At 40.5% G+C, this 26333-nt stretch overlaps 1 non-coding gene and 1 pseudogene across 1 annotated transcript; both read right to left on the bottom strand.

Annotated features, from left to right (window-relative positions):
* Positions 1 to 1337: 1337 nt before the first annotated feature.
* On the bottom strand, positions 1338 to 2282 carry LOC142443714 (nuclear transcription factor Y subunit alpha pseudogene; annotated as a pseudogene).
* A 9632-nt stretch (positions 2283 to 11914) lies between these two features.
* Positions 11915 to 12078, bottom strand: LOC142443947 (U1 spliceosomal RNA). Its single transcript, XR_012783650.1, has one exon. It is a non-coding gene; the product is annotated as a U1 spliceosomal RNA (small nuclear RNA).
* Positions 12079 to 26333: the final 14255 nt, after the last annotated feature.

Genomic DNA, 26333 nt, shown 5'->3' with positions numbered 1-26333 from the left:
ACGGAGTCACAACCCACTCCTGGAACTGTGGCTCAGTTTTTGACCTGCCAGGCATTTCTGTCACCTCCTAGTGCAGAGGCAGCAGTATGGACACCTTTCTGCACAAGGGCTAGAGAGAAGGGAAAAGGCACTTGGGAGACTCAGCACTATGGGAAGAATGAGAAGACAGCTTGCTCTGGGTGGACTGCTCAGGACAGGGCAGGACTGAAACCAAGATCCACCTTGAGCACCAGGCCAGCTTGCTGGAACAGGGCTCTGCAGAGATTGTCCAGGACTAAGTTTCAGACTTCCCCCTTTTCACGCTGACTCTAGGTGTGACTGCAAATGGTTCTCTTCATCTTAGTGACTCCCCCTGGACATCGACAGGAAGACCTGGAGCAGCATGCTATGTGACGACATGTGCATGAGTAGACAGACGGCTTTCTTTCTCAGAGGCTGAATACACACCAGCCCTTCTGCTTCCCAAATGCCAGCCCCACACCCAGGATCGGAAATCTCTAGTTCTGCTGTGGGGAAAGTACTCCAAGGTCCTCAAGCACTCCGGCACAGCAACTGCGTCATCATTTTGTTTGCCACGTCAAAGTCCAATCCCCTCTAAATATGTCTGAGAGCTGCCACCGTTTAGAAGCATGGTCCCGAGGGCTTCTCAGCGCACCACACCTTGTCACAGTGAAAGGGAACAGATTCCGCGACGGGGTTTTTAAGTGCTTAAAATTCTTTTCTTCGCTTGTGTCCAAAACCGCCAATCTGCCATTTGGGGAGACCGAGATTCTAATTACCACAGAGCAGATGAAGGTACCTCAGAGAATTTACTTTTATATCAAAGGATGGAACTTCCTAGCTTGGAAGCCAGTTCTGCACATAGCTGTCCATTCTGTTAGATAGAAATCACCACCGAATGGAGGGATGTGTTCTAGCCATTTCCTGTGAGGGTGGGGGGGGAGTGCGGCTGTGGGCTCCTGGCTGCTGTTAGGTTAACAAACCTGTCTCCTCTGCTGAGATGGCTGCCTGGCTTTGTCAGTCACGGAAAGTGCTGTCTTTGGTGCTGCTGAGCTGGCAGGGATCCCTTGCATCATCGAAATACACGAAAGGTCAATGTCATCAACAGTCTGAAACCAGTCCTGACTGAACGGTGAGACAGAAGCTTTCAACTTCAATTTGCCAGACAAAGCGACAAGTATAATACTGACCCACTCATTAAAAGCTAAGTGGTCTCTGTCCTGCCAAATGGGACAGGAAATATTCGTGAGTGCCCTCAGCTCTCTGAAGACTTGACCGATTTCCTGGATCAATGGCAAGGAACATGGCCTCGATCAGCTCCTACATGTGACCAAAGGTTAGGACACTCAGATGATCCGTGTCATTGCTTCTTCGCCTGCCTGGTTAGGACCCTGAATATGAGGACTATCTTTTTCCTTTGGAGAGAAAAACGCTCACCTTCACCACGCTTCCAGCCATGGCATGGCGGTGCCCAGACTCATACAGGTATTTCCACCTTTCCTTTGGGATCCTCTTCCCTTCTGCCTCTAGCAAAGCCTGGCTTGCTGCCTCTTAAGAATCCGGTGGTACTGTTTGGCATTTACATAGAGAGGCTCTTCCTGCAGCATTTCTGCTCCAGGGAGCGGAATTCTTTAGCTGGCGGGCACAGATCCAGCCCCAGGCACCATCATGACCATCTCTCCTGAATTGACAACCTTGCCTGCCTGCCACCGGCAGTCAGTGTTACAGTGACAGTCCCTTGCCCGCTACTGGTTGTGTTGGTGTTGGTTCCTGTCTGAACAATATGGGCTCCTGGCAGGCTGGCTGCTGGGTTGGTGATCAGGCCTTGCTGAAGAATGGTGTCGTCTGCGTTCACTGGCTGAGAGACGACACAGTCTGCGCCTCTTGATGACCCTGGCCAGCGCTCTGCTGCTGTGGCTGAGTTTGGCCAGTAGTGACAGCGGTCTGAGGCTGTTGGATGATGATCTAACTGGGTCTGGCCCCCTGCTGGCCCTGCTGGCCCTGCTCCTACACAGCTTGACCCCCCTGGATCAGGATCTTCCCTGATGGGACCAACTGCATCTGCTGCAAACCCTGTGTCCCAGACACAGGTACTTGCATGATGGTTTGACCTGCCCCCCAGGAACAGCCTGGACCGTGATGGGTTGGCCAGTGGATGGGATCAACTGTCCTCCACTGACTTGCACCATTAATGGCTGCCCCGGGACCTGCTGCTTAATTTGTCCAGCCTGCACGACGATCTGCTCCGTGGGGCTGGTGCTGTTCGTTGTGTACTGCTCCATGTTAGACCGCCACCCCCAGGGAGCTTGGCTCTGGTGAGGCTAAAAGACCACGAGCTGCACACTGGGGTTCGCTTCCCCAGTTCGCTGCCCGTGCTGATTGGCTCCAGTACCGGACCCTGAAACCCAATCAGAGGCTCCAGCCGCCGCTACCTCCACCACTACCGCTGCCTCACAAAATGGCAAACTGGAACAAAGCTTCTTCCCAGATTTTGATAACCATATTCAGAAGACCAGGTTGTTTAACCTTTACCGACTGCTCATTATTGACAAATATTTGAGAAAATAATAGAAACATGGCAAGGTTGAAATGAGAGTATTTCTAAATTAAAAGAAAACACTTACTTTCAATAGCAATGGGGTAGGAATGAAATTGAAAAGCAAGTTAATGCTTTGATACAGATTTTGTATTTAATCTGATTTTTCCTAATCCTGGTAAAAGTTTAACTCTGAATCCCAAGACATTAACTTCGCTATCTATTTTTAATAATAGAGTTAACCAAACTCGTTTCCATGGAGTCTGTGGCCCTACGGGACAGAGCAGAACTCCTTCTGTGGGTTTCTGACACTGTGCGTTCTTATGCGAACACAAACCAAGTGTTTCCCTTAAGGAGCAGCTGGTGGTCTGTAACTGCTAACTTTGTGATTAAAGCCCCACTCAAATGCACTATGCCCGCGGGGCTCCTTTCATGAGAGAGTTAAGGAGGATAAAGTGGAACACAAAATCTTCCAACAGTTTGTCTTCCAGTATTCAAAGCAAGTTGAGATACGTTTTCATATTATTCTCCAGGCTCTTGCTTTGTTTTGCTTTTGTCAAACTAACCTTCTTAAAGTTGCAAATCTATTGGCGAAATCCTATCGACCAACTTGTTCAAGAACCACATTCCACTCTCTCGGTATGTACATGGAGCTCAGAAGTAAAATGGAAAATACAACTATCATAGGTTCCTTTAAAGGATCTTACTCAGATGATAGTGATTTTACTTGTTTGTAAAGATGGGTTTTTTTTGCTCTTGAAGAATTTGTTAATTGTCGGGAGGGACCAGACTGGCTCATCCACCTCAAACTTTTGCCGAGCCCTAAGCTAAGTAATCAACACCTAAATTACGTGAGAGAAACAGTACATTCCTGAAAAAAAAAATCCAATGTTATCCTGACACTTAAAACTATGCAGCGATAATGAAAATAATATGTACAAACATGGTAGTTGCTGGAGGATCTCAGTTACACACTTCGTTGTTCTAGTCGTCTCTGTCAGCTTCAAACCCTCCCTGTGTGCTCTGGGGTGTGGACTGCCAGGCGGGACTTGATGATGTTCAGTAGGCTGTTCTAGGTTTCTGCCATTAAGGGGAACTGGGGAAAACACTGGGAAGGGCGGGGGCGGGGGGTAAATAGAAGGGATAGGATTCTTCCTGGGGCATTCCTGATCCTTTGGGTTTCCAGCACGGCTGCAGCAACAGATTTTCACCTTGGCAGGACCATTTCACAGCTGCCAGCAGCTGATTTCAGTTTGCACTTTCCCCAGCACTTTCAGGACCAAGCTCCTCCCACTGAGTCACCAGCAACCAAGTGTGTACTACCTCCTTCACCAGCACTGGAACGTCATCCCTGCAGAGGGATCCCCATCCATCATCAATGTGTTCATGCACGCGGTATCTATTTGTAAGGTCTAAGGTTGTTTCTATCAGTTACTATCCGGTTATACTTGCCTGTCTTTTCAGTTTTTTGGGTTTTAATTTTTTGTATTAAATGCTTTCAATTTAAAAACAAATAAAATATAAACAAAAAAAGGTTGCTTTCTCTTTCTCCCAAATAAACCCTGATTGACAGGTAGCGGTCATGATGTAAAATAACAAACCTGCCCTCACCCTCCGACAAACACATACACACACAAAACTGCCACTGAGTAGACTGGGACTCACAGTGACCCTCTCTATGATTTCTGCAAAAACAAATCATTATAAAGATTACTAGATTGCCTCAACTTTTTCCCATGGAATGGATATCTGGGCAATGCTTACTCAACAGCTTTGCCAGGGCTCCTGGAGATTGACAAATCATTACTTAAGTGATTTTGATTACGTAGCATTGCTTATCGGTATATTCAATCAAAATATGATGTGTAGACAACATTTGTCCTCATACTTGCATCCCTAGAGACTCTTGAAGAGGAAATTGGTTTCATGCTAACATTTTACTTTATATGTCAAATAATGGGCATTACCAACTCAGTACAAACTAGTATCCAAGACCCTCTCCAACATCACCAGGTTTTCAGAAGTGAACGCTCTCACTGTCTCTTTTTCTTCTTTTCTTTTTAAATGAAAGTGAGACTGGAAGCACCAAAACTTGGCCTCTAACTTTTAAGTCAACTTAACACCCTTTCCATAATCTTTATATGCAAGATAGTTATAATCTCTAACACCCTAGTACCTCAACATTAGAGAATTGAACTTTACTTAGACATTTCTCCCTTCTTTGCACCCTAAGTCATATCAGAAACTTTAGAAATTAAGGAAACCTTGTTAACAGATGTTTAATAAGACCAAATGCCCCAAGTCACATCTATTGCCACAAAGTTGATCCTTGCTCACAGTGCCCTAGAGCAGACTAGAACTACCCTGGAGTGCTATTAATGCTGTAGTGTTTGTGGAATAAAAATGCTACAACTTTTATTTCCCCCACAAGGTGCTTGGGTGAAACCACTGAACTTAAGTAATCTACGGATTTCCTCACGACCATGTAAATCTTGTCTTTTTATGATGCATTTTCTTAAAATGCACTGCTAGTTGTATAAAGATAGAAAGTCACTATCCACTGAAAACTTACACCTCACCAAGCTCATAGCATGGACTCAGCAAATGCAGAGTAAATAAATACATTATGGTAATTAATACCTTCCAGTCACAACTCACCAGCAAAAGTTAGGCATTAAACATTCAAAATTCCACATTGCTGTGATTTAACTTTGCTTTTATTAGTACCTCAAATCATAATTTAATCAATATCCATGGCTTCTTACTGCGTGCCCTTTTATTTATGCCATATCTATAGCTTTGAAACTTCATTTACTTATGTAAAGTACTTCTAGGGAACTTTGCAGTCATCAAAATGATTAAAATGTGTTTGATTTAATTTAGTATTAAGTATGTTCCATTGTTTTCTAATTCTTTGGAAAATTGGTAATTCCATATATATTGCATATGATAATTCCTTATTAATTAAAATCTGTTTAACAAGAGCACCTAATCCCCTCCCAACATCAGATAAAAGAAACTTTATTCTGTAATAAACTCTGCACTGTCAAAGTTCTTAAGGTAAGCTATCTTAGGTTCCTCTGTCACATATTTTCACACCCTCTATGGCCTTACAGGAAGCCCTGGAGCACAGCACTGATAGCCTAAGATAGCTGTTCTCAATAGAGACTCACTGTGAAGATGTGACAGTCTGCGTCCACGAAAGTACAGCTGGGAAATCCCACACGAAGTTCTGCTTGGTCCTAGAGTGTTTCTGGGAGTCCGAATCATCTTGCTGGCAATAGGTTTGGGAGTGTCGTTGTTGTGGTTGAAAGATGCCACCTAGTCAGCCCCAGCCAATCGCTAACCTATGCACAAGAGAACGGGAGAGTTATACTTCAGGACTGGATCTGGTCACCGACTTATTCTGCTGAACGGATTGAATTTAAAAGCTGAGCAAATAATCCAAAAGCTAGGAACAAGAAGGAGACATCTGGATTGAGGGAAGGCTTCCTGACATCCTGTGGTATGCAGATGGCACATTTTCTTGGTCAAAGTGAGGAAAATTTGAAACACTCCCTGATGAAAATCAAGGATTGTAACTTGATATAAAGAAGACCAAAATCCTCCCAACTGGACCAAATAGGTAAAAATATCATGAGAAAGGGAGAAAATATTTGAAATTGTCAAGGATTTCATTTGGATTCACAAGCCATACTCAAGGAAGCAGCAGTAAAGAAACTGATATATTGCATTGGACAAATCTGCAGCCCACAATCTCTTTAAAGTTTGAAGGGCAAGGATGTCACTTGGAGGACTAAGGTGCACCTGCCCCAAGCCATGGCATTTTCAATCACTTCACATGCTTGTGTTGGTGTTGTGGAGAATATAAAATAAATAAACAATATATGTGTGTGTTCATGTATATATCCAAAATACAGACTATACAGAATATATATGCTGTCTAAATTTAAAGTAGCTGAAATATTCCTAATATCTGGATATTCAGATCGGGGTTTTCCAGAATTGATTACATTAAAATTCAGTGGTTTTAAGTCTCATAAAGCTAATTGTCTAAGAAGAAAAAAGTTTTTGTTTCCAATAGCTTGCCATGATAATTTAATACGCATCTTTCTGAACATTGTTGAGATTACCCATTCTTCTCTTTATAAATATTTGGGTAAATAACAAAATTATTCCTAACAAGCTTCTAATTCATACATGCACAGGTGTACTCCAAACAAAAGAAGTTCAGACATGTAACTGTGATCATTGAATATCTGTCATCACAGTCTGTCACTAACATATTTAAGGCATCTCCTTATGCCCAAAATAAATAAGGTCCATTCAAAACAATGGCTCCTGAAAGATCTGTTGGGTCGTGGTGGCATAATGGGGCTGCCAAGCACAATGCCTGCCGCTCATAGACCTTGCTGAGAGGGAAAGAGGGAACTTTCTACACCCACAGAGATTCACTGTGCTTCAGAATCGACTCGATGGCAGTTAGTTTTGATTTTGAAACTTAGATGAAGGATATGTAGAGAAAAAACTTCTGCATTTTTATATTTTTAATGAGGTTTCTTCAATTTTGTAGCAACACTATATGACTCACCCTCGTATGTACATAATAGCAAAAGTAATTTTACCAGTATTCACGTCAATCTTGAATCAACTTATACATTTTGGAGTTGTCAGTATATGGATACTGTTTAGAACGATGAATGAGTCAAAATGAGTATTGTAGTTAAAAAATGGAGGAAGTCAACAAGAATCCCTGGTCCCTCCCAGTTTTTAGAAGTTAAAGACATGCGGAGGGTAGAGGGACAAGAGCTAACATTTTACCCCTGCTACAAATTGAAGCTTAACTTATGCCCATCTATGAATCCTCTTTGTTCCTTGTCTATTATTACTTGTCATATGAATTTCATTTATTACTCTTTTTTATGATACTTATATGGTAGCTCTGTATGCGCACGAGAGAGAGCCATGGTGGCATCATTGTTGCATGTTGGGCTGCTAACCTCAAGGCCAGAGTTCACACCCACCAGCCACGCTGCAGAGTCATAGTGCCTGAACTCCAAAGGCGCAGACCCATTTTGTTTTGTAGAGTGGCTCTGAGTTAAAATCCCCTCAATGGCAGTGTGTTTGGTTGGTGTTTGAAGTATGGGTTGGGGCCATTGTTCTTTTTCATCGACTGAAATGTCTGCACCTAGTAGGCACTCAAAAAATATCTTCTGAATAAATAAATGAAGTGGGATTGATATATTAAGAATTTTTAAAAAGTAAATACATGAAATTGGTCTGTGTAATCATAAGTTTGAAACTTCCCTGTAATAGGAAATAGTTCATATTATTAAAAAGAAACCTTGATTGTCAGGACAGACATAGATTAAAGCATTATAGAGAAATCTAGAGGAAAAGAAGTAAAACAAAAGAGAGGGATCATTTTCTTGGAGGGCGTACTAGGATAAATGTTCTTATAAAGCAAAATAACTTTGAATGGTGACAATAGATACTGTAGGAAATGCTGACAGGCAGGGATTGTGGGGGTTGGGGATAAATGCTAAGTGCACATGTGAAGGATTTTGACTGAAGTCTGAGAGTTCATTTAGAAAGAGAAGAAGTATTACATTGGAAAGAGCTTTTCAAAGTAAGAAAGGCTCCACAGTGTAAGGTATGTAGGTAGAGTGAGATAAAATTTGTTTTCCTTAGTGTCAGCTACTATGTGGGTATTACTGGATATTTACTATGCTCATTATTCAAGTAATTTTAGTGATAAAATTCTATAACAAGCTGCAGGTCTGTAATAATATTAAATTGAGGAACATTGATCTTTAAATGTAAAAATAGAGATGACATAAAACCAGCTCTACTTATCTTGCCAGAAGAATAGTTTCTGAAATTATAGTCCTATATTACGGAGTTCATTGCTTCTATGTTCTCAAAGTATTTAGGGTAAATCGTACAGGGCAGGGTGTAAAAGCATCATGAGGCATAAATTTGCATTTATTAAATAACATGAGCTGAATTTATAGCCCCTTCAAACCCAGAAAATAGTTTATCTCTAAAATTCACAACTTGGTACTGAGTACATTGAGCAATATAATTACTTTCATTATAACAGCCTGACATAGAAACCTGTGTCTTATTCCTTTTCTCCTCTTGTTGTTAGATACCGTCAAGTCGGATCTAGCCCATAGCAACCCAGGCCACAGCAGAAGGACACGCTGCCTGGTTCGGTGCAACCCGTGCAACTGTTCCTAGTATTGAGCCCCGTTGTGGCAGCTGCAGGGTTGACCCCTCGCCTAGAGGGTCCTTACTCTTGGGGGCTCCCTTCATACTTCACCAAATGCGATGTCCTTCTCCAGGGACTGGCCTCTCCTGACAATGTGCCCATGTGTGTCACAAAGCATTGCCATTACTGCCTCTCAGAGCACTCTGAATTTTATTCTTCTAAGACAGATCAGGTTTTCCCTTTAATAGTCCTTGGTACTTTCAATACGCTTCTCCAGCACCACACTTCAAGTGCATTGATTCTTCATCAGTCTCCTTGTTCAATGTCCTACTCTCACATGCGTCGGAGGCAATGGAAAAATACCTTGGCAAGGGTCAGGTGCAACTTAGTCCTCAAAGTAACCTCCATGCTTATCAACACATTCAAGTGATTTTGTGCAGCAGACTTACCTAATTCAATGTGTCTTTGATCTCTTGACTGCTGCTTCCATGAGCATTGCTTATGGATCCAAAATCGACAAAATCCTTGACAACGTCAACCTTTTCTCCATTTATCATGGTGTTACCAGTTGGCTCAGCTGTGGGAATTTTCGCCTATTTGACATTGAGTTGTAATCCACACTGAAGGCTGCCATCCTTGATCTTCACCAGCAAATTCTTCACTTTCAGTAAGCAAAGGTGTGTCATCTTCATATTGCAGGTTGTTCATAAACCTTCCTCCCAACCTGATGCCACCTTCCTCTTCAGATAAGCCAGCTGCTCTCATGATTTTCTCAGCATACAGAGTGAACACATATGGTGAGAGATACAAACCTGACACACACTTTTCCTGATTTTAAACCGTGAAATGTTCTCTTGTTCTGTTTGCCCAACTGTCTCTTGACCCACGTACAAGTTCCCAGTGAGCATAATTATGTGTTTGGGAATCCCATTTTTCCTCAATTTACCATAGTTTATTATGGTCCACCTCTTGACTGCCGGCTTTTCATCCTGTGGGGGCTTGTGCATTGCTCTGAGGCTGGAAGCTCAGAGGCTCTGCCATTTCAATTGCCAGCCTCATTGCTCTGAGGCTGGAAGCTATGTCACTGCCATTTCAATTGCCAGCCTCATTGCTCTGAGGCTGGAAGCTATGTCAATGCCATTTCAACTGCCAGCAGGGTCACCCAGTGTGAACAAATTTCAGTGGTTCCAGACAAACAACAGACAATAAGGAAGATTTTTTTTTCTTAAAAGTGTTTTATTGTCTTAAAACATTTACCAATTAAACCTTATGGAAGTCCTAGGAGGGAGACTATTTAGTAAGGTCATTTGACTACACAGTCATATTGCTGACGAGGAACTGGCTTTAGAAATATCACTAGGAACAGACAGATGATGCTATCTGATTTAAACGTTTGTGGGCTTGGGGGTGGTGGCTATTGAAGCAACAAGTCCACATTGTCATTGTGCAATGATTCAGAACATTGACTTAGCTAGTACTGATAATAGTAGTAATTGTTATAATACTAGTGGTCGCTGTAGTAGTGAGTGTCTGGGTATTGCAAACAATTCATTAATGCTTTTCATTGCTGCCTAAAGTTTGGAGGTTTAAGTCTAGAGGGACCTCAAAGAAAGATCAGGTGATAGGTTTTCAAAATTCATCCATCGAAAACCGTGTGGATCAGAGTTTTACTGACACACATGAGGTTACTGTGAGTGGATCAAGGAGAGAGAGTGGAAGTAAAAATTTTAAAATGATAGAAACAGACTGAAGAAAAACATGGAAATGTTCTTTTTTATTTTGGTGTTTTAACTTTTTTTGAAATTAAGGAGATTGTGGGAGAATAATTGAGATGATCTTGAATGATAAGCATTGTCTTTAGTTAAATTGAGTTTAATAGGATTTCTCTACCACTTTCATGGCATTGATTCTGACTCATAACAGCCTATTCCATTTCCAAGACTGTACGTCTTTTCAGGAGGAGCTAGCCCCAGTCTCCTCAGTCTCCTGTGGGACAGAGGATGGGTTTAAACCACCAGCCTTCCACAGTCTATCACGCACCTGCTAGACAGCCTTCAGGGCTACTTGGATGAAACTGTGGGCCAATGGGCTTTGTAGAGAGACCTAGTAGGTAATTGGAAATGTGAGTCAGTTGTTGGAAAGTAATACTTGTAAAAATCCAATAAGGTGACATTTTGAGGTCAAAGAATATATGAGATCAACAAGTGAGAAAAAGAGTCGATGAAAGAAACTTAAAACGTGCAGCGTTGAAAGTTCTGCAACAAGAGTAGACAGAGTTGAGAGAGAAAAGGACTCATTTTCTAGGGGCTTGAGGTGCCGCTGAAATCTAGAGAAGAGAGAGTTTATGCAAGCAAGTTTTCAAGATTGCAAACATTGCAGGGAGTTCAAGGAGGGATGAGGAATGGCCGGGAACAAACTACAGGAGTTAAATGTAAACCTCAGTGACCATCAGGAGAGCAGTTTCCGGAGAGTGAGAGGCAGGGTCAGCCTGCCAATGTTCATAAAGGGAATTCTCGGCAGAAGTGGAGGTTGTTTTGTTTGTTTCTTCCGTTTCTTTTCATATGTTTGCAATTGAAGAAGAGAAATGAAATAGAATGGTGCTGAAAGCAGAGCAAGGCTTTGCTCTTTAGGGTCAGATAGGGATAGCTAAAAGTGGCTGAGGAGGAAAACAGACACCTAAGAGGGGTCAGTCTGGTGAATTGGTTTTTGACAATCTTTTATTGACATCTCTGAATTTCCTTTTTCTTGTGAATCATTGATATAGGTCATGAGCCTTGCTATATTGTCTTTAGGCACTTTCAAAGATATGCTATTTAGCAAGTAACTTCATCTCGCCAGGGCTCATTTCCATGCATAAAATTAAAATAAGACATTAGGCTTGACCTGGCCAGCTTCATGGTAGTCGTCACTCGCAATGTCCAACATAACATGGAGATGTTTGTGAAACAGATAGGAAAATATCTGAGAAAAACAAAATAAAACTCTACTGCAATTCGATCACTCTTATTGCTGATAATGTTTGCTATGTAAATTGGGAGAATATTCTGGAAAAGCCATTAGAATTTTCTTCCATCTTCTCAGTCAAGGACCTAACTGAAACTCAAAACCAAATGCATATGCTAAACATGAAGAAATCAAGTTTGTGGTTTTTCTTTTTTTTTTTTTAGTGGAGAGCGCGAACGCAGTCCCCCACTACCACAAATTATGCAGTCGAGTTTCCCACATTTGGGGAAATCGCAGGGGTCAGCACATCCAGAGTGCAATGGATAAGCCTCGCCCTGGGAAAACCACCTTCGTGATCATGGTATCTCCCCTGCCAGGTAAGTATTGTTTGAGGTTTTTCTACCTAAGGGGCCCACATTAAAAAATGAAAATGACAGGGATGGAAAAGAAGCACATATGTCAGCATCCGATCTTTGGGTCAATTCCAACTAAAAATGCTCACCATTGTCCATTCTGGACATAGGCTAGTGCATGTTTGTGTCTTCATTTTCATTGCACAGTAATTCATTCTGATTCTAAAAGTTAGTGTGGTATGATTATAGTCTGATTATGGGTGGCATCAATTTCCTTTCCTGCTACATTCTATTTTTACAGTCTGTAAGAGTAATAAACTTAGAGGATTTTATTGGAAAGTCAAGACGGCAGAGTTGTGGAAATGACTCAGAAATGATGCTTCTCTGCCGCAACAATGTTGATTTACTTGTAATGCTAAACACACTCCACTAAGTCATACACAGCTCTTGGAAGAAGGATGACTAATTAGCTCAGTAACTTACCCGCCCACATGCTCTGCTGATTCCGATACACTAAAACATTTTATTAGCCTGCAAGGTCAGGAAATCTTGCCGGGGAGGTAGTATTTCTAAAAATTTAACAGCAAGAGCCTGATATTAGTTCCATTGCAGCTACAGAGTAGTAAGAAATCCTCAAAGATACATAAACTCCTATCCTCATTTCTGGGATTTTTTTCTTTATTTGGCACACTGTAGACTCTGAACATGCTAAAAATGTCCAAAGGGAATAATCATTGGCAAGGTCATACAATTAATTATTCCTATATTGGTGAATGAAGTTAGTTAGTTAAAAACTAAATATTCTTTAATGCCTCAATGTATTGAACTCATTATGCTTCTCAATATGAGCTAAAGACAAAGTCCATAGTTGAAGGATGGGTGGCCTCTTTCAATATTTTCTTACCTTAGCTCTTCAGCAAAAACTTCAAAGCATAACCTATCTTGTGCTGTTTGAGCTATAACTCTCCATAGTAATGCAGCAAACAGAACAAGAATAATTAAATAGCATAATACAGATTCTTTGATGACAAAACACATAAACCTTTATTCATTCTTTTGCAAATGAAGCGCACTCAAATGGAAAGATTAATTCTCAACATCATTAGCAGTCATAGTTAGGGGCACAGAGAAACATACCATCACATTAGGCCCACGCTAGTTTCCTGTGTGTTGTGTATTAGGTGTGGCCATGTTGGCTCCATTTATGACAACTCTGCGCCACAGAGAAGAACACGGCCTGGTTCCGTCCCCCATCACGATTATTGCTATGTTCAAATCCACTGTTGCCACCGCTATGCCTATCCATTTCATTGAGGTTCTTCTTCATCTTTGCCAACACTGTACTTTAATAAGCACGGGATTCTTTTCCAAGAATGTTTTCCTCCTGATAACATAGTCAAAGTATATGACACAGTTCTTCCATCATCACTTCTAAGGAACATTCTGACCGTACCTCTAAGAGATTAGTCTCTTCTGGTAAGTCTGTGGTACATTAAATAGTATTCACTCAAACCATAATCCAAATGGATAGATTCTTCTATCTTTCTTATTAGTTGTCCAGCTTTCACAAATATATATACATATATTAGGTTATAGGAAATGCCCTGGCTTGGTTCAGGTGCATCAAAGTTTGATCTTAAATCTTTAACATTTTAAAGAGGCCTTAAAAACAAACAAACAAGGAGACCTGGCAGGATAGTGGTTATGCATGGGGCCACCAATCATAAGGTCAGGAGGTAGAAACATCAGAGGCTCTTCAGGAGATAGCTACGGTTTTCTCCTCCCATAATGGGTTAATCTTAGAAATTCAGCTTTACCCGTCCTCTAGGGTAAGAGTGGGAACCCATTCTATGGCAATGAGTTTGAGGTTCTGGTTCTGGCAACATTCATTCACTGTAACACATCTTTTAATTTCTTGACTGTTGTTTCCATGAACATTAATTGCGGCTCCAAGTAAAATGGACTACTCAAAACTTCAATCTGTTTTCTGTTTATCATCAAGTCCTGATAGGCTGGTTGTTAGCTTCTTTGTTTTCATTATATTGGGTTACAATCCATGCAGAAGGCTACAGTCTGATTTCCATAAGCAACTCTTTCTAGGCTTTCTCACTTTCAGCAAGTAAAATTATGTCACGGGTAATAAGCCTTTATTTTATACCTGATGCCATGTTTTTTGTCATACAATCCAGCTTCTAAGATTATTTCTCAGCAAACGGTCTGACACCACACTGGCACACACATTTCCTGGATCTAAATCTTTCAGCATCCCCTTGTTATATTTGAACCACTATCCCTAGTTCCATGTGTAGTTTCCATATAAGCACAATGAAGTGTTCCGGATACCAATATCCAGTTCCTCGCAATGGTATCCATAATTTATAAAGATCCACAATGTCAATACCCTTGCAAAGTCAAGAAATAACAATCGACCTGATTTTGATATTCTCTGATTTCAGCCAACATCCATCTGACAATTAGCAACAAAATACTCTTTGTGCCACTTCCTCTCTAAATCCAGCTGGACTATCTGGGATTTTCCTATCGATAAATTACTTTAGCCCCTTTCCAAATGTCTTCAATAAATGTAACTTGTATGTGATACTAATTATATGGTTAGGTAAATTCCACATTCTTGTGGGCTATTTCTCTGTGAACCCTGTACAAATATAGATCTTTTCAAGCCAACAGGCCAAGTAACTGTTTCCCAAATTTCTTGCAATATATTTGTGAGCCCTTTCCATATTTGGACAGTTTATTAAACCATTTCAATTGATAGCCAATCAGTTCCTTAAGTCGTGTAGTTTTCATTCATGTGTTTCTTTAAAACAGTTTTATTGACATATCATTCAAATATCGTGTAGTTTAATAGTTCAATGATACTTAGAAGAGTTGCAAAATCATCACGACAATCAATTTCAGATGTTTTCATAAGCCATACCCCTAGGTAATTATTGTAATCATTACTAAGTCTATAGATTTTCATGTCCTAGATTTCATAGACATAAAATCACACAAAATGCAAACCAAATAAATAACAATGACAAAAGGAAATCTCAGAAAACACTAAAATTGAAATAACTCTAAAATGGTCAAAGGGGAGATCAAATGATAAGGTGGAACATTTTAACCTAATTACATCTGCCATAAATTTTACAATGGTCTCTGTCTAATCACACGACTAGTCAAACCCCTAGACAATTTACAAGGAATTCACTGTAGGCTTATTCCAGATGGGGACCTTGCAAAAGGATGACTGGCATCCACTGTCATATATAGTCTTCTGCATATCAGGTGCTCAGAATTATATCTCTGATATGGCTCCCTCCATTGGCCTTGAGTTTTATTATTTACATTCCTTAGATCACACAGGCTGGTGCACTTCTTCCATGTGGACCTATCTGATGCTCCACTTAGGTGGCTGCTTTTTGTGGTACCGACGAGCGCCATCAGATGGCTTCACCACACTTTGCTCCATCATGCTTATCTTCGGGTTCTCCTCATGAGGGCAATTGGCGATTGGCAAGCAGATCCATGTCATAAGAACTAATTGTTCTGAGATGAGTGTAGTATTAAGTGGGATCCTCAAATCTGATCATAGTCTTATAGCTTAGCTATGCTTCTGGTTCACTTTAGAGATATTATCATTTTATGACAGAGACCATTATAAATCATTCCCTTGGGACATAAGGTACTTCTGTTGATAATTTAATTAATTTAGTCAATGATATATAATTTTGAACACTTTGAGGAAACAAAGTTATATATGTACAAGCCAACTTCTCAGAGCACAATCTAAGAATTGTTAACTTGTACAGATTAAAACTTAAAATGACTGGACATTATTTACAAGAACAATGGACGTTGATGGTAGGACAAACCTTCAATAACATTTGCTCAAAAAAGCAGACCCATGACTGTCATACTAATACATGTCATAAAAAATTAAGGAGAATATTAACATACTAAATATATGATAGGCCCGGACCACCATTCATTGTTAAGAGAGCTGAACCAAAGTCCAAGGACCACCAATTCCTAACCTTGGGATAGCTAGCAGTCATCTGCTTCTTCTCACAGTAAGGCATTTCAGCCATAAGTCCAAGGGAGTGTGCCTGTTCCTTTAACCTGCTACAGGTGCCTTTGAAGAAAAGCCTGGTTAACTTAGTAGGATTTTCACATGGAATACCTCTGGTGTGCCTACTATATGGGTAATTCCAGGTGCAGAAAATCCACTAGGTGAACTGAACTCTACCTCAGACACACTTGTAGCCTAAGGGCTTAAAACAGAAAACAGTGTCTGAGGGAGTGAAGGACACCTGTGCCAAGATTGTTTAACTGCTGGTGGATGGAAAAAGGTGGTCTTGCTATAACCATGCCCGATATGCTCTCTGAGATATAGATCATGGCGGCAAACTTGTGGCTGACATTCTCTGTGAATATTTTTTGTAAATGTCCCCTGACAATTAACCCCCATTGTTTGCGTAAATAGCGTGAGCCATGAAAGGATCAGTTCTGTACATGTGAATAATTCAGGGACTGTGATGTGGAGTTAGCCTACATTGGCCCAATGCCCCTCTCTCACAAGGCTTTCCGAAATTGGTGCCAGGGCCTAATCAAAGACATTATTAAGAGAAGATTGTTGGATTGTTATGTCCAGGAGGATGATTGATACTGCCATAAATTAACAAGGATGTTTTGAAAGGGATACAAGAGAGTTAAAATAATAATAATAGTAATAATAATAATACCATAGATCCAGGAACCAGTTTTGAGCTTGCACAAAATCCTACCTCCAAGTTAAGAACAATTAACTCTAACATCATGGCCCTGCTTGATACTCACGCTCAGGAATGGAACACAGACGATATGGGAGTTATAGCACAGTATGGTGAAGAGATTAGATGGTGCCCTCTACCCGATAAAATAGCATCTGGAGCTAAGGCAGCACCTGAGTGAGATGACAACTAAGTCCACCTGGAGGAAGCACACCAACATCAGTCACTGGAGGATGATAGTAAAGCACATAATCCAAAGTCAAAGGAGGGAATAGGACCAGAGACTAACTTGTGTTTGCAGAAGGCTGTGGGTGACAGGGAGAGACCAAGATACATTGGTGGGATCCACTTAAAAAAACAGCCTCCGGTGATTCCCCTCTATCCAGAAGACAGGGATGGGTGAACATGGGGAGCACACAAAGTGCATTGCAGAGATGACTATGGGAAATCAAAATGATAAACTGGGTTTGAATGGCTGAAACCTTAACACGCGATCCCCTCTCTGATGCATACTCTGATGCGTCCTGGACCCAATCTGGTTTTCAACATTTTCTGCATTTTTGTTTGTTTGTTCATATTGGGGTTTCTATCAGACGTGTTGCCATTGAGAGTCACCCTCTTAAATATGGTTTTTCAGTTTTTCAGTATGTGATACCCAGGATGGATGAACCTGTAGGGATGGCAAGCAGAATAAGGGTCCTGGGGGTGTAGTTGTGGTGATGGGAGGCAGATGGAAGGACGCTAAGGACAAGGAGTTCAGGAAAGAAAATAATGTCCTAAAACTTATTGTGGTAGCAATTGTACAATATTGCTTGACATGATTTAAGTACATAGTGATATGATATCTGTATTAACTCCTAATAAAATGTTTTTTTTTGGGGGGGGGGAAGTTGCTAATTACAAAAATCACACTGCTATCTAGTCAGCATACAAGAAAGGGTAAAATGGCCCCCTGTGAGTGTCTGAGACTGAAACTCTTCACAGGAGTAGAAAGCCAGTCTTTCTCTCATGGAGTAGCTGGTGGTTTGGAACTACTGGCCTCACGCGTAGCAGCCCCACTGTGACCATGAGCCACAAGGGCTCCTCTACCGAGTCTATCCGCCCCTTGGAGATACGTAGCACAAGCACTGGTAGACATTTTTCCTCCAGGAAAGTTGCTCCACCAGTTTACCCACCAACAGAAGTGGATTGCCTTCTCTGAGACATACATGTTCTCCTCTTAAAATCTTGGTTGGAATTCCCATTAAAACTCACTCATCACTCTTACGGGAGTGTCTGTTGTCTGGGGCTGATCTTAGAACAAGGTGCAATGGCAGCAACTGAGTGGTCTTCCTCTCTCTCCATCTGGGAAAAGTGAGCTCAGCTGAGATGAGGTGTCCCCTGTTGAAGTGGCTTTTAAGATGTCATAGAAAGGGGATGACATATGGTTCATGAGCACAAGGCAGGCTCTCCACCACTTTGCTTGGGACTGGATTAGATTACATGACCTGAGTGCAGAAGCCTTCCATTGTCTCTATGTTTCACTTATGGCAGTGGTCTCAGACAATATTTGTCCTTTAGAGCTGGACTAACTTCACTCAGCATAATGGTTTCCAGGTTTATCCATGCCATAGGGTGTGACATCATTTCATTGCTGCTTTTTAAGGATTTTTATGAGCCCTGGGGGTGTAGTGGTCTGGCTGTGATGCACACGATCAGCAATTTGAAACCACCAGCAGCTCTTTGGGAGAAAGATTGGGCTTTCTAGTCCCTTAATCCATTGTCATGGGAAACCACAAGAAATCTCTAAATGTTAGCATTGACTAGATCGCAATTGAATATAGAGTATATATAGACTTGTCATTGACTCAATGGTAGCAAGTTTGTTTTCTATTTTTTTGAGCTTTAAAATTACAAGATGAAGCCAAATAACCAATAAAATTTCAACTGACTCAAAAATTCCAGGCTCAGTGCCTGGTGGAAAATACCCAGAATCCCAAATTGTATGCAAATAGAGTGTGGATGCGTTGAAACTTTAGAGATATATAGGTTAAGTGAAAACAAAACAAAAAAACAAAAAACCGATACTTGAGATCTGAACCAAAATAAGAAAATTAACATCTAGACCCAAATTAAAAGTACATTTAAGCATTGTTGCCATAGTTAAGATAGGGCATTCTGTGACATCAAACTTAACTGTCTAGTTAAAAATGTATTCCACTTTTTAGGGTGAGGGAGGAGTATTTGCCTTCCAGAAACACCTGACTATTAAAAAGTACTATACTGATGTACGAATTCTGGTTGGAGAGCATGAATTCTGCTCTACATAGAGAGTATAATGACTATCCTATATCTATATTAAGCCCCCAGACTTTTATCATTCTCAATACTTTTCATGTGAATTCTACTTGTGAAGCTAAAGTGGTTTAGCTCTTAGACTGTTAATATCCATTATACCTCCTTAAACCTACCTGAATATTTTGGAGTCACTCTAAGAAGTTGTTTTTCAGCACATATGAAAGGGGGTGGGGAGAATTCATCATTTAGCTAGATTTATGAAATCTGAAGAAATTCTCTATCTAAACAATCATGGTATGAGTAAAAATAGTAAGGATAGCAAAACAAACAGATTACTTAGAGCAGAATATTTTCCAGTAGTTTGCTAGTGAATTAGAACCCGAAAATACAACTACAAGGGAAAATCATTTTGACATGATTTATTTAGAGAATATATTATCTAGATACCCACAGGCTGGTATAAACTGTGCCTGAAGGAACCATCATGCCTGTACAGGTGCCCTGGATGCAGGCTTTCCTGGCATGCACTGGTAGAAGGGACCATTGTGCCATTCACAAAAGGGAAACAGCTCAAGAGCCACATGTCTGTCTAAGAACAAATGACCAGGACAGAGGTTGCTGAAAAGACTGACCTTGGTCATCTGATCATATACCGCCTCAGGAACACACTTTTATAATTACAGAAACAAATTTTCTTAAAGTGTAAAATTTGGTTTCTTCAGATTATTAAAAATGTTTCAAAAAAAGGTATAGCATTCAAATAAGGCTGCTCACGTCAGGTCACCTTTGAACACAGATTCAGAAACGGTCCGTGTGTTGGAGGGAAAGCATAACCAATCTCCTGTGCCTATGGAAATGGGTTAGGAGCAAATGACCATTTCTGGATTGCTATTGATTTGCAATTGGGAATGGAGGCTTGGACAGTCCCTCATTATCAGCAATCAATAACTATCACTGCTATCAATTGTGTGACCTTCTTTCATGCAAAAGGTAGTAAAGCAGAGACCATATTTAAAAGGGGAAAAGAAAAGAAAAAACCAGGTAGAAGAAACATTTTCCAAGTTCATCTATTATCCTATAGGAAATAGAAGGCAAATAGGGAAAGAGGTATGAGATGCAGTTGTGTGGTTTGTTCAAGCAGCAATCTCCCACCTCTTAGCCATTTTCCAATGTGAAAAAGAATGAGATTACTCACAAAGTGAGTTATCTGTGTGTGTGTGTGTGTGTGTGTGTGATGTGTGTGTGTGTGTGTGTGTGTGTTCCCCTGAAAGTGTTATGCGTTCTGGTCTTTACTCAGAATGAAGCTTAACTGCTTCAGTTTCTTGAACCACAAAATGAGACATGCAGAGCTCAAACATTTTGTTTTAATTCACTTTTATGCTATAACTTGCATCAGTTCGGGTTCATAGGGCTGTGAAGGGGAAATATGTCATAAACAAGAATGCAGTGATGAGTCCCATGAATTTGTACATCTTTGGCCTATTCAGCCCTCACTCTTGCATTTAAATCACTTTTAAAAAATAAGAAATGTGAACTTACATGACTGTACACTTCAGAAGCAGAGTGCCTTATGGAATATTTAGCCTAAATAAAGAAACTCATTTTAGATAGGTAGCAATATGCAAGTCCACACATGAAATGTAACTGAGGTACATTTGATTTCCTCGTATATGTTCTTTCTTATTCAGGGTTAATTACTCTCCCCAATCATGATTGATTAAAGGGAATTGAGGTAATTTTCTATCTGCCTAAGCTGTGGTGTCACAGTGTTCTAAGCATTGTGTTGCAACCCACAAGGTTGATGGTTCAAAACTTTCAGCTGCTTTCCAGGAGAATGGTGTCTGTATGTTTCCTTAAATACTTAAAGTCTTGGATATCCTTTGGAACAGTTCGATTGAGGCAAATGTCCCACTCAGTGGATATGAGTAGAAATAGATTTGTAAGCAGCTTTCAGAAGCTGGTTATTTTGGTAGACCCATAAGAGGCCGAAAAATAACCAAGCTGATTGCCTGATTTACAATGTACCTAAGAGACTGAAAATTCACAGAACTCATGCTCTGAAATTGATGAGGAGATTCTCTCTAAGTTCTATCAGAATACTAATTGAAACGGTAGGCCAAGCAATCTGGAAGACAGTTATTTGGTCAACCGAGTAAGAGAGATTCATGTTTATATGCATTCCAAAGAAAGGAGACTCAACAGAAATTGGAAATTATTAAACATTGATATCACAGCTAAGTAAAATGCTAATAAAGAGACTACAACAACAGCTGTAGCAGTACGACAATGAAAAGTTGCTAGAAAATCAAGCCAAATTCAAGAGGACAAGCATGCCCTTCAGATATGGTGCCTGCACTGAAAATTCCTACAAGACTCTCAGGACAATTCAAGAACTGTAACGCTGAGATGATAACCCTGAAGTTCAAGATAAAGCAACACAGCACTATCATCATGCAGACAAACAGCAGAAGAGATGTGATTGGTAGGAACCATGAGACCATCAAATGATGTAAGACGGCCAGGCTGTGCAAACCAGCCCACAGAGAAGAATTGGGCATTTCTCTGGATCGGGTTACCGATGTAAGAGTTTGGACATACATTTAAAAAATTACATATAAAACAATTCTGTTTTTGGAGTTTTCATGATGCCAAACTAGTCCAGGATTGGCATTTGTCCCAAAATTTCTGGTTGAGAACTATATCACTAAGCACAGTGGGTCTGAGCCAGGCAAGAAAATTCAAGGAGAGAGCAACAGAGAGCCTCTAATACAGCACACTGCGATGACCTAATTTGGTTATAAGTATATTGAAAACCTTGCTATATGCTCAATGAGCTTCAAGTACAATATATGCATGAGGAAAGTAGTAACACAAAGGAAAATGTCAGTTTGCAGTAAAAGGAAAGGGAAACCTTGAACCAAAAGCTTTACTAAAGCCACCAGGTTAAAAAAAAAAAAAAAGGCTCCTCTGGAAATTTGTGGAAGAAATGTGTGTCCAGTGCAATGAGTTGAGCTACTTTTCAGCAAAGGACTGAAATATATTCATCTGTTTTCAATCAATTAAATTTCTCTGGTTATCTCTTGTTTTTCCTCTGCCGGATTTAGTCAGTAATAGACTTTATATTTTCCCTGTTGTTTCTTGTTGACATTTTTATGATTAGCGGATGTTGTTTATTTGGGTTTTTATATTATATTTTAAATGAGCATAAACAAACAGTCCATGCTCATATCATTTCAAAACCCATTAGAAATACCCAGAAAACTAAAGGCAGAAGTCAAATGTTACTGATTGAATATGTGAGGAAAAGACCAGTACATTTTATAAAGGATTTTATAAATAAACCAAGCATGAAATGAAACAGTAATGTAGCTGACATTGTCATTCTAAAAACATGGAAGATAATATTATATATTTAACCCTAAAATCCCTACATAAAATACATTTTTCCTTCAACACTGAGTTTTCCTACCAAAAAGGAGCAAACGAAATTCTTAAAATCTGAATTTCCTTGTCTTGTTTAATTTTATGATGGAAAGATACTGTATCAATGCAATGGTATTGAATTACGGTGTCATTGAAGACAAATGAAGGCACTCTTAAAGTGGCAGAACAATGAAATCTGTCTTGAGGGAGGTACAGTGAGAATACTCCTTAGGAGAGAGGATGGTGAGACCATGGTGAGAGAACATCACATTTGGCAAAGGGTAGGATCAGTATGAATGAGGAAGACTTACAATTAGATGGACTGGCACAATGGAAGCAGCAATGGTCACCATCATAATAACAATTCAGGGGATGGTATTGGAACTGGGTATTGTTTCATTATGTTGTGTGTGGGTTTCTCGTAAGTTGAAGCTGACACAATAGCACCAAACATCAACAACCTTCTTCTTTAATATTTTAACTAAAAAAACATTGTCAGGACTTCATAGCTGTAAAAGAAAGAAGCCACCAAATGAATTTTAAAAATATTATTCTATGGATGACCTTTCTAGGTATACAGTGTCATGATTCTTAGCCTTGAATGAGCAAATCCTGATTGATTTTCCATTAACATATAGAATCCTTGACATTGGTTGGAATTATTGACGTGCATATGCACATATGCATATTGTCAGAGGTGACAAAACTTCTTTGGATTTTTGAATATATTTAAAAGTGCCAAGAATCTCTGATAATCCTTGCAATTATAGTTCTTCCTCTGAAATCTGTTTTTTCCACCTCTTAATCATTTAAATTTAATAAATATAATTTCTTTCTGATTTTATTTAATCTACCTATGTAGTCTACATATTGGCATTGCTATTAGCTACCTTCTCTTTCCATTAGGTGTACTCTGTCTTTATATGCCCCTTCAATCTCTTGTCAATATATATATATATACAATTGCAAATTTTTATTAGTAAGTATATTCAGATACTTCATCACCAAAACTAATTACACACTTTAAGAAAAAAAGATTAACTATTGATTGACTACTTATACTCATGATGGAGATCTTTTTACATCTTGGCTGCAACAATAGGCTCAAGACTAGGAACAATTGTTGATCCCTATCAGGACCAAACCAAGCCTCCCTAGAAGTCTGTGCTACAGAGGACAACACTAGACCCAGAGGGTGTGGAGAGGGGCCGGTCTGCCATGCCCACACAGAAGCAAACCAAGAAGGAAGAGAGAGAGGGATAGTCTAGACCCCATCTGGGCACCACGAAGTCGAGAGAACGACATCCCTGCACAAAGCTGCTAAGGCACAGAGAGGACTATAGGTCTGACAACATTTCAAGACATGACGACCCCTCACCAGAGCACCCCACAACAAGGGGCAATACTGGGTACACATGAAGGGGAGTTAGTCCAGTCTGAACCCCCCACAGAGGAGCAAACAAAGAAGGGACCATAAGAGATCAGCAAAGGAAACAAAGCAAAGTCACAAAGCCCCTGCAAAGCCCCCAAATAGACTTCAAGCTAGGAGGGACTGTTCCCACAACCGCCCAGGACCAGTGGGGAGATAGTCATAAAGGTCAGCGGACTGAACTGGAATTGTCTTTTTTTGGTTTTCTCTTCTCTTTTAATCAATCTGTTGTTTTCTTTTCTTTGACCTCTGTTATTATTGGCGTGCCTACTTACATTAGGTGGGCATGGGAAGTAAGCTTGAGGAGAAATCAGTGGGACCAATGGAACCTGAGAGACTTAGGGTGAGAAGGAGGTGCGAGGAGAGAGCGGTGAGCAAACAACACCATAGACAGGGGAACAACTAGGGAATTAAAATCAACAGTGAGGAGGACATGGAGATCCGGACGGCATTGGAGCAACAGCAAAGTAGCTGAGAGGAATTACTAAGAGACAGAAGAAGGTAAGCGTGATGGTGGGGAAGGAGTAAGGTAAAAGGAAGCAGAGGAAAGGTCTAGGAAGCAAAGCTATGGATAGAAGTATAAGCATAGGTGTGTACATATGTAGATACATTAATTTATAAAAACAGAAGTATTGACATATGTATATGTATTTCTGAGGCAATACAAAGTGGACAGGCACTGGGCCTCTGCTCATCCCCTCCCTCATTGCAAGAACACTTTGTTCTAACAACCTGAAATTCTGTGATGCCCACCCTTCCAGCACAATCGCTGAAAACAAATTGGGTGCATAGGCAAATGTGGTGAAGAAAGTGGATGGTGCCTAGCTATCAAAAGTTGTAGCACCTGGGGTCTTAAAAACTTGACGTTAAATAAGCAGCCATCTAGCAAAGAAGCAATGAGCCCACCTGTTAGAAGCACACCAGCCTGTGCATTCATGAGGTGTCGATAGGATCCAATAACAGGCATCAGAAGACCCAAAACAGACAAACAAACAAAAATAAAACTATATTGTTGAGAATGAGGAGTGTTGGAGCAGAGACCCAAAAACCATCTGTAGGCAATGGGACATCCCTTCACAGAGGGTAGCAGAAGGGATGATTCAACCTGGGTTCTGTATAGCACTGATGAAACACACAATATTCCTTTGATTCCTTGATATTTCCACATACCCCAATATCATGACCCCAGTTTTACCTTTCACTATGGGCTAGATTGGAGCATGTGCACAGGTACAGCTAAGAGATAAGAGCTCACAACACAAAAAATTCAGGACCAAGAATGGGAGTAGTGATATCAGGAGGGTAGGGGGAGGTGGGTAATGGAGGCATGAAAGAGGGAACCTATCGTCATGATAGACACATAACCACCCACACGCTCCCCACTCTCAAGGGTATGAACAACAGAAACCATGGGTGAAGGGAGACAGTGGTTGGTGTAAGATATGGAGATATTAATCATTTATTATTTAGCAAGGGGTCACAAATGTGGGGGAAGGTGAGGTGAGGAAAAGGTCACTGATACTAAGGGCTCAATAGAAAGTAAATGTTTATAAAATAATGATAACAACATATGTACAAATATGCTTGATATAACTGGTGTATGGGTTGTTATAAGAGCTGTAGGAGCTCACAATAATATTTTTAAAGAGAGAGAATAGCAACAATTGTGAGAATGGCACAGATGGGACAGTGTCTCATTCTGCTGTACATAGGGTTACTATGGGGTGCAACTGACTCAATGGCACCTAAAAACAACTCACACCCAACTCCTAATACTAATCATAGGAACTTTGGTGTCAAATAGTTAAAACACTCCATTGATAGGTGAAGGTTTTAATAATTTGAAACCCACTGTGGTATATATAAAATCACTTGTCGATTTGAGGATTAAGAGTGTAGGACTGGTGTCTAGCTTGTCAATCCGATCATAGCCAATGAGGCCTCTGTGTGGTCATGGCCTTTTCCTGAGAATTCTGGGATATCTGGTACTTCCTCCTTGGAGGTAGAAGACTTCTCTCTTTTGACAAGACTGACTCTCTGGGAGACATTGCAGCTGATAAGACAAGGAACTATCCTAGTGCCCTGAGCCGGACAAGCCACATGGATGCTATGTGACCTCTGAAGCTAGGAGAAGCCACAGAGAGTCCCGTGCCAGTGCTGAGATGCTTACAAGGCCACTGGACCCAAAGGCTTTCTAACCACTAGCTGTGATCGTCCTGCATTTGGCTCCATTGCATGTGTTTCATGAGTCTGAAGAACACTTTATAGATTGGTATCAAACATATGGGCAAATATCAGTCTTATGGCCTTGGACTGGACTAGGTTGGGATGTTTCTCAATGTTCAGTTGCTCTTGTATATAAACCTCTCCCTTATATGAGTGT

The sequence above is a fragment of the Tenrec ecaudatus genome, chromosome 3, assembly GCF_050624435.1.
Source record: "Tenrec ecaudatus isolate mTenEca1 chromosome 3, mTenEca1.hap1, whole genome shotgun sequence".
NCBI classification, from domain to species: domain Eukaryota; kingdom Metazoa; phylum Chordata; class Mammalia; order Afrosoricida; family Tenrecidae; genus Tenrec; species Tenrec ecaudatus.
The sequence above is the reverse complement of the archived record's forward strand: the minus strand, read 5'-3'. Positions and strand labels throughout refer to the sequence as shown.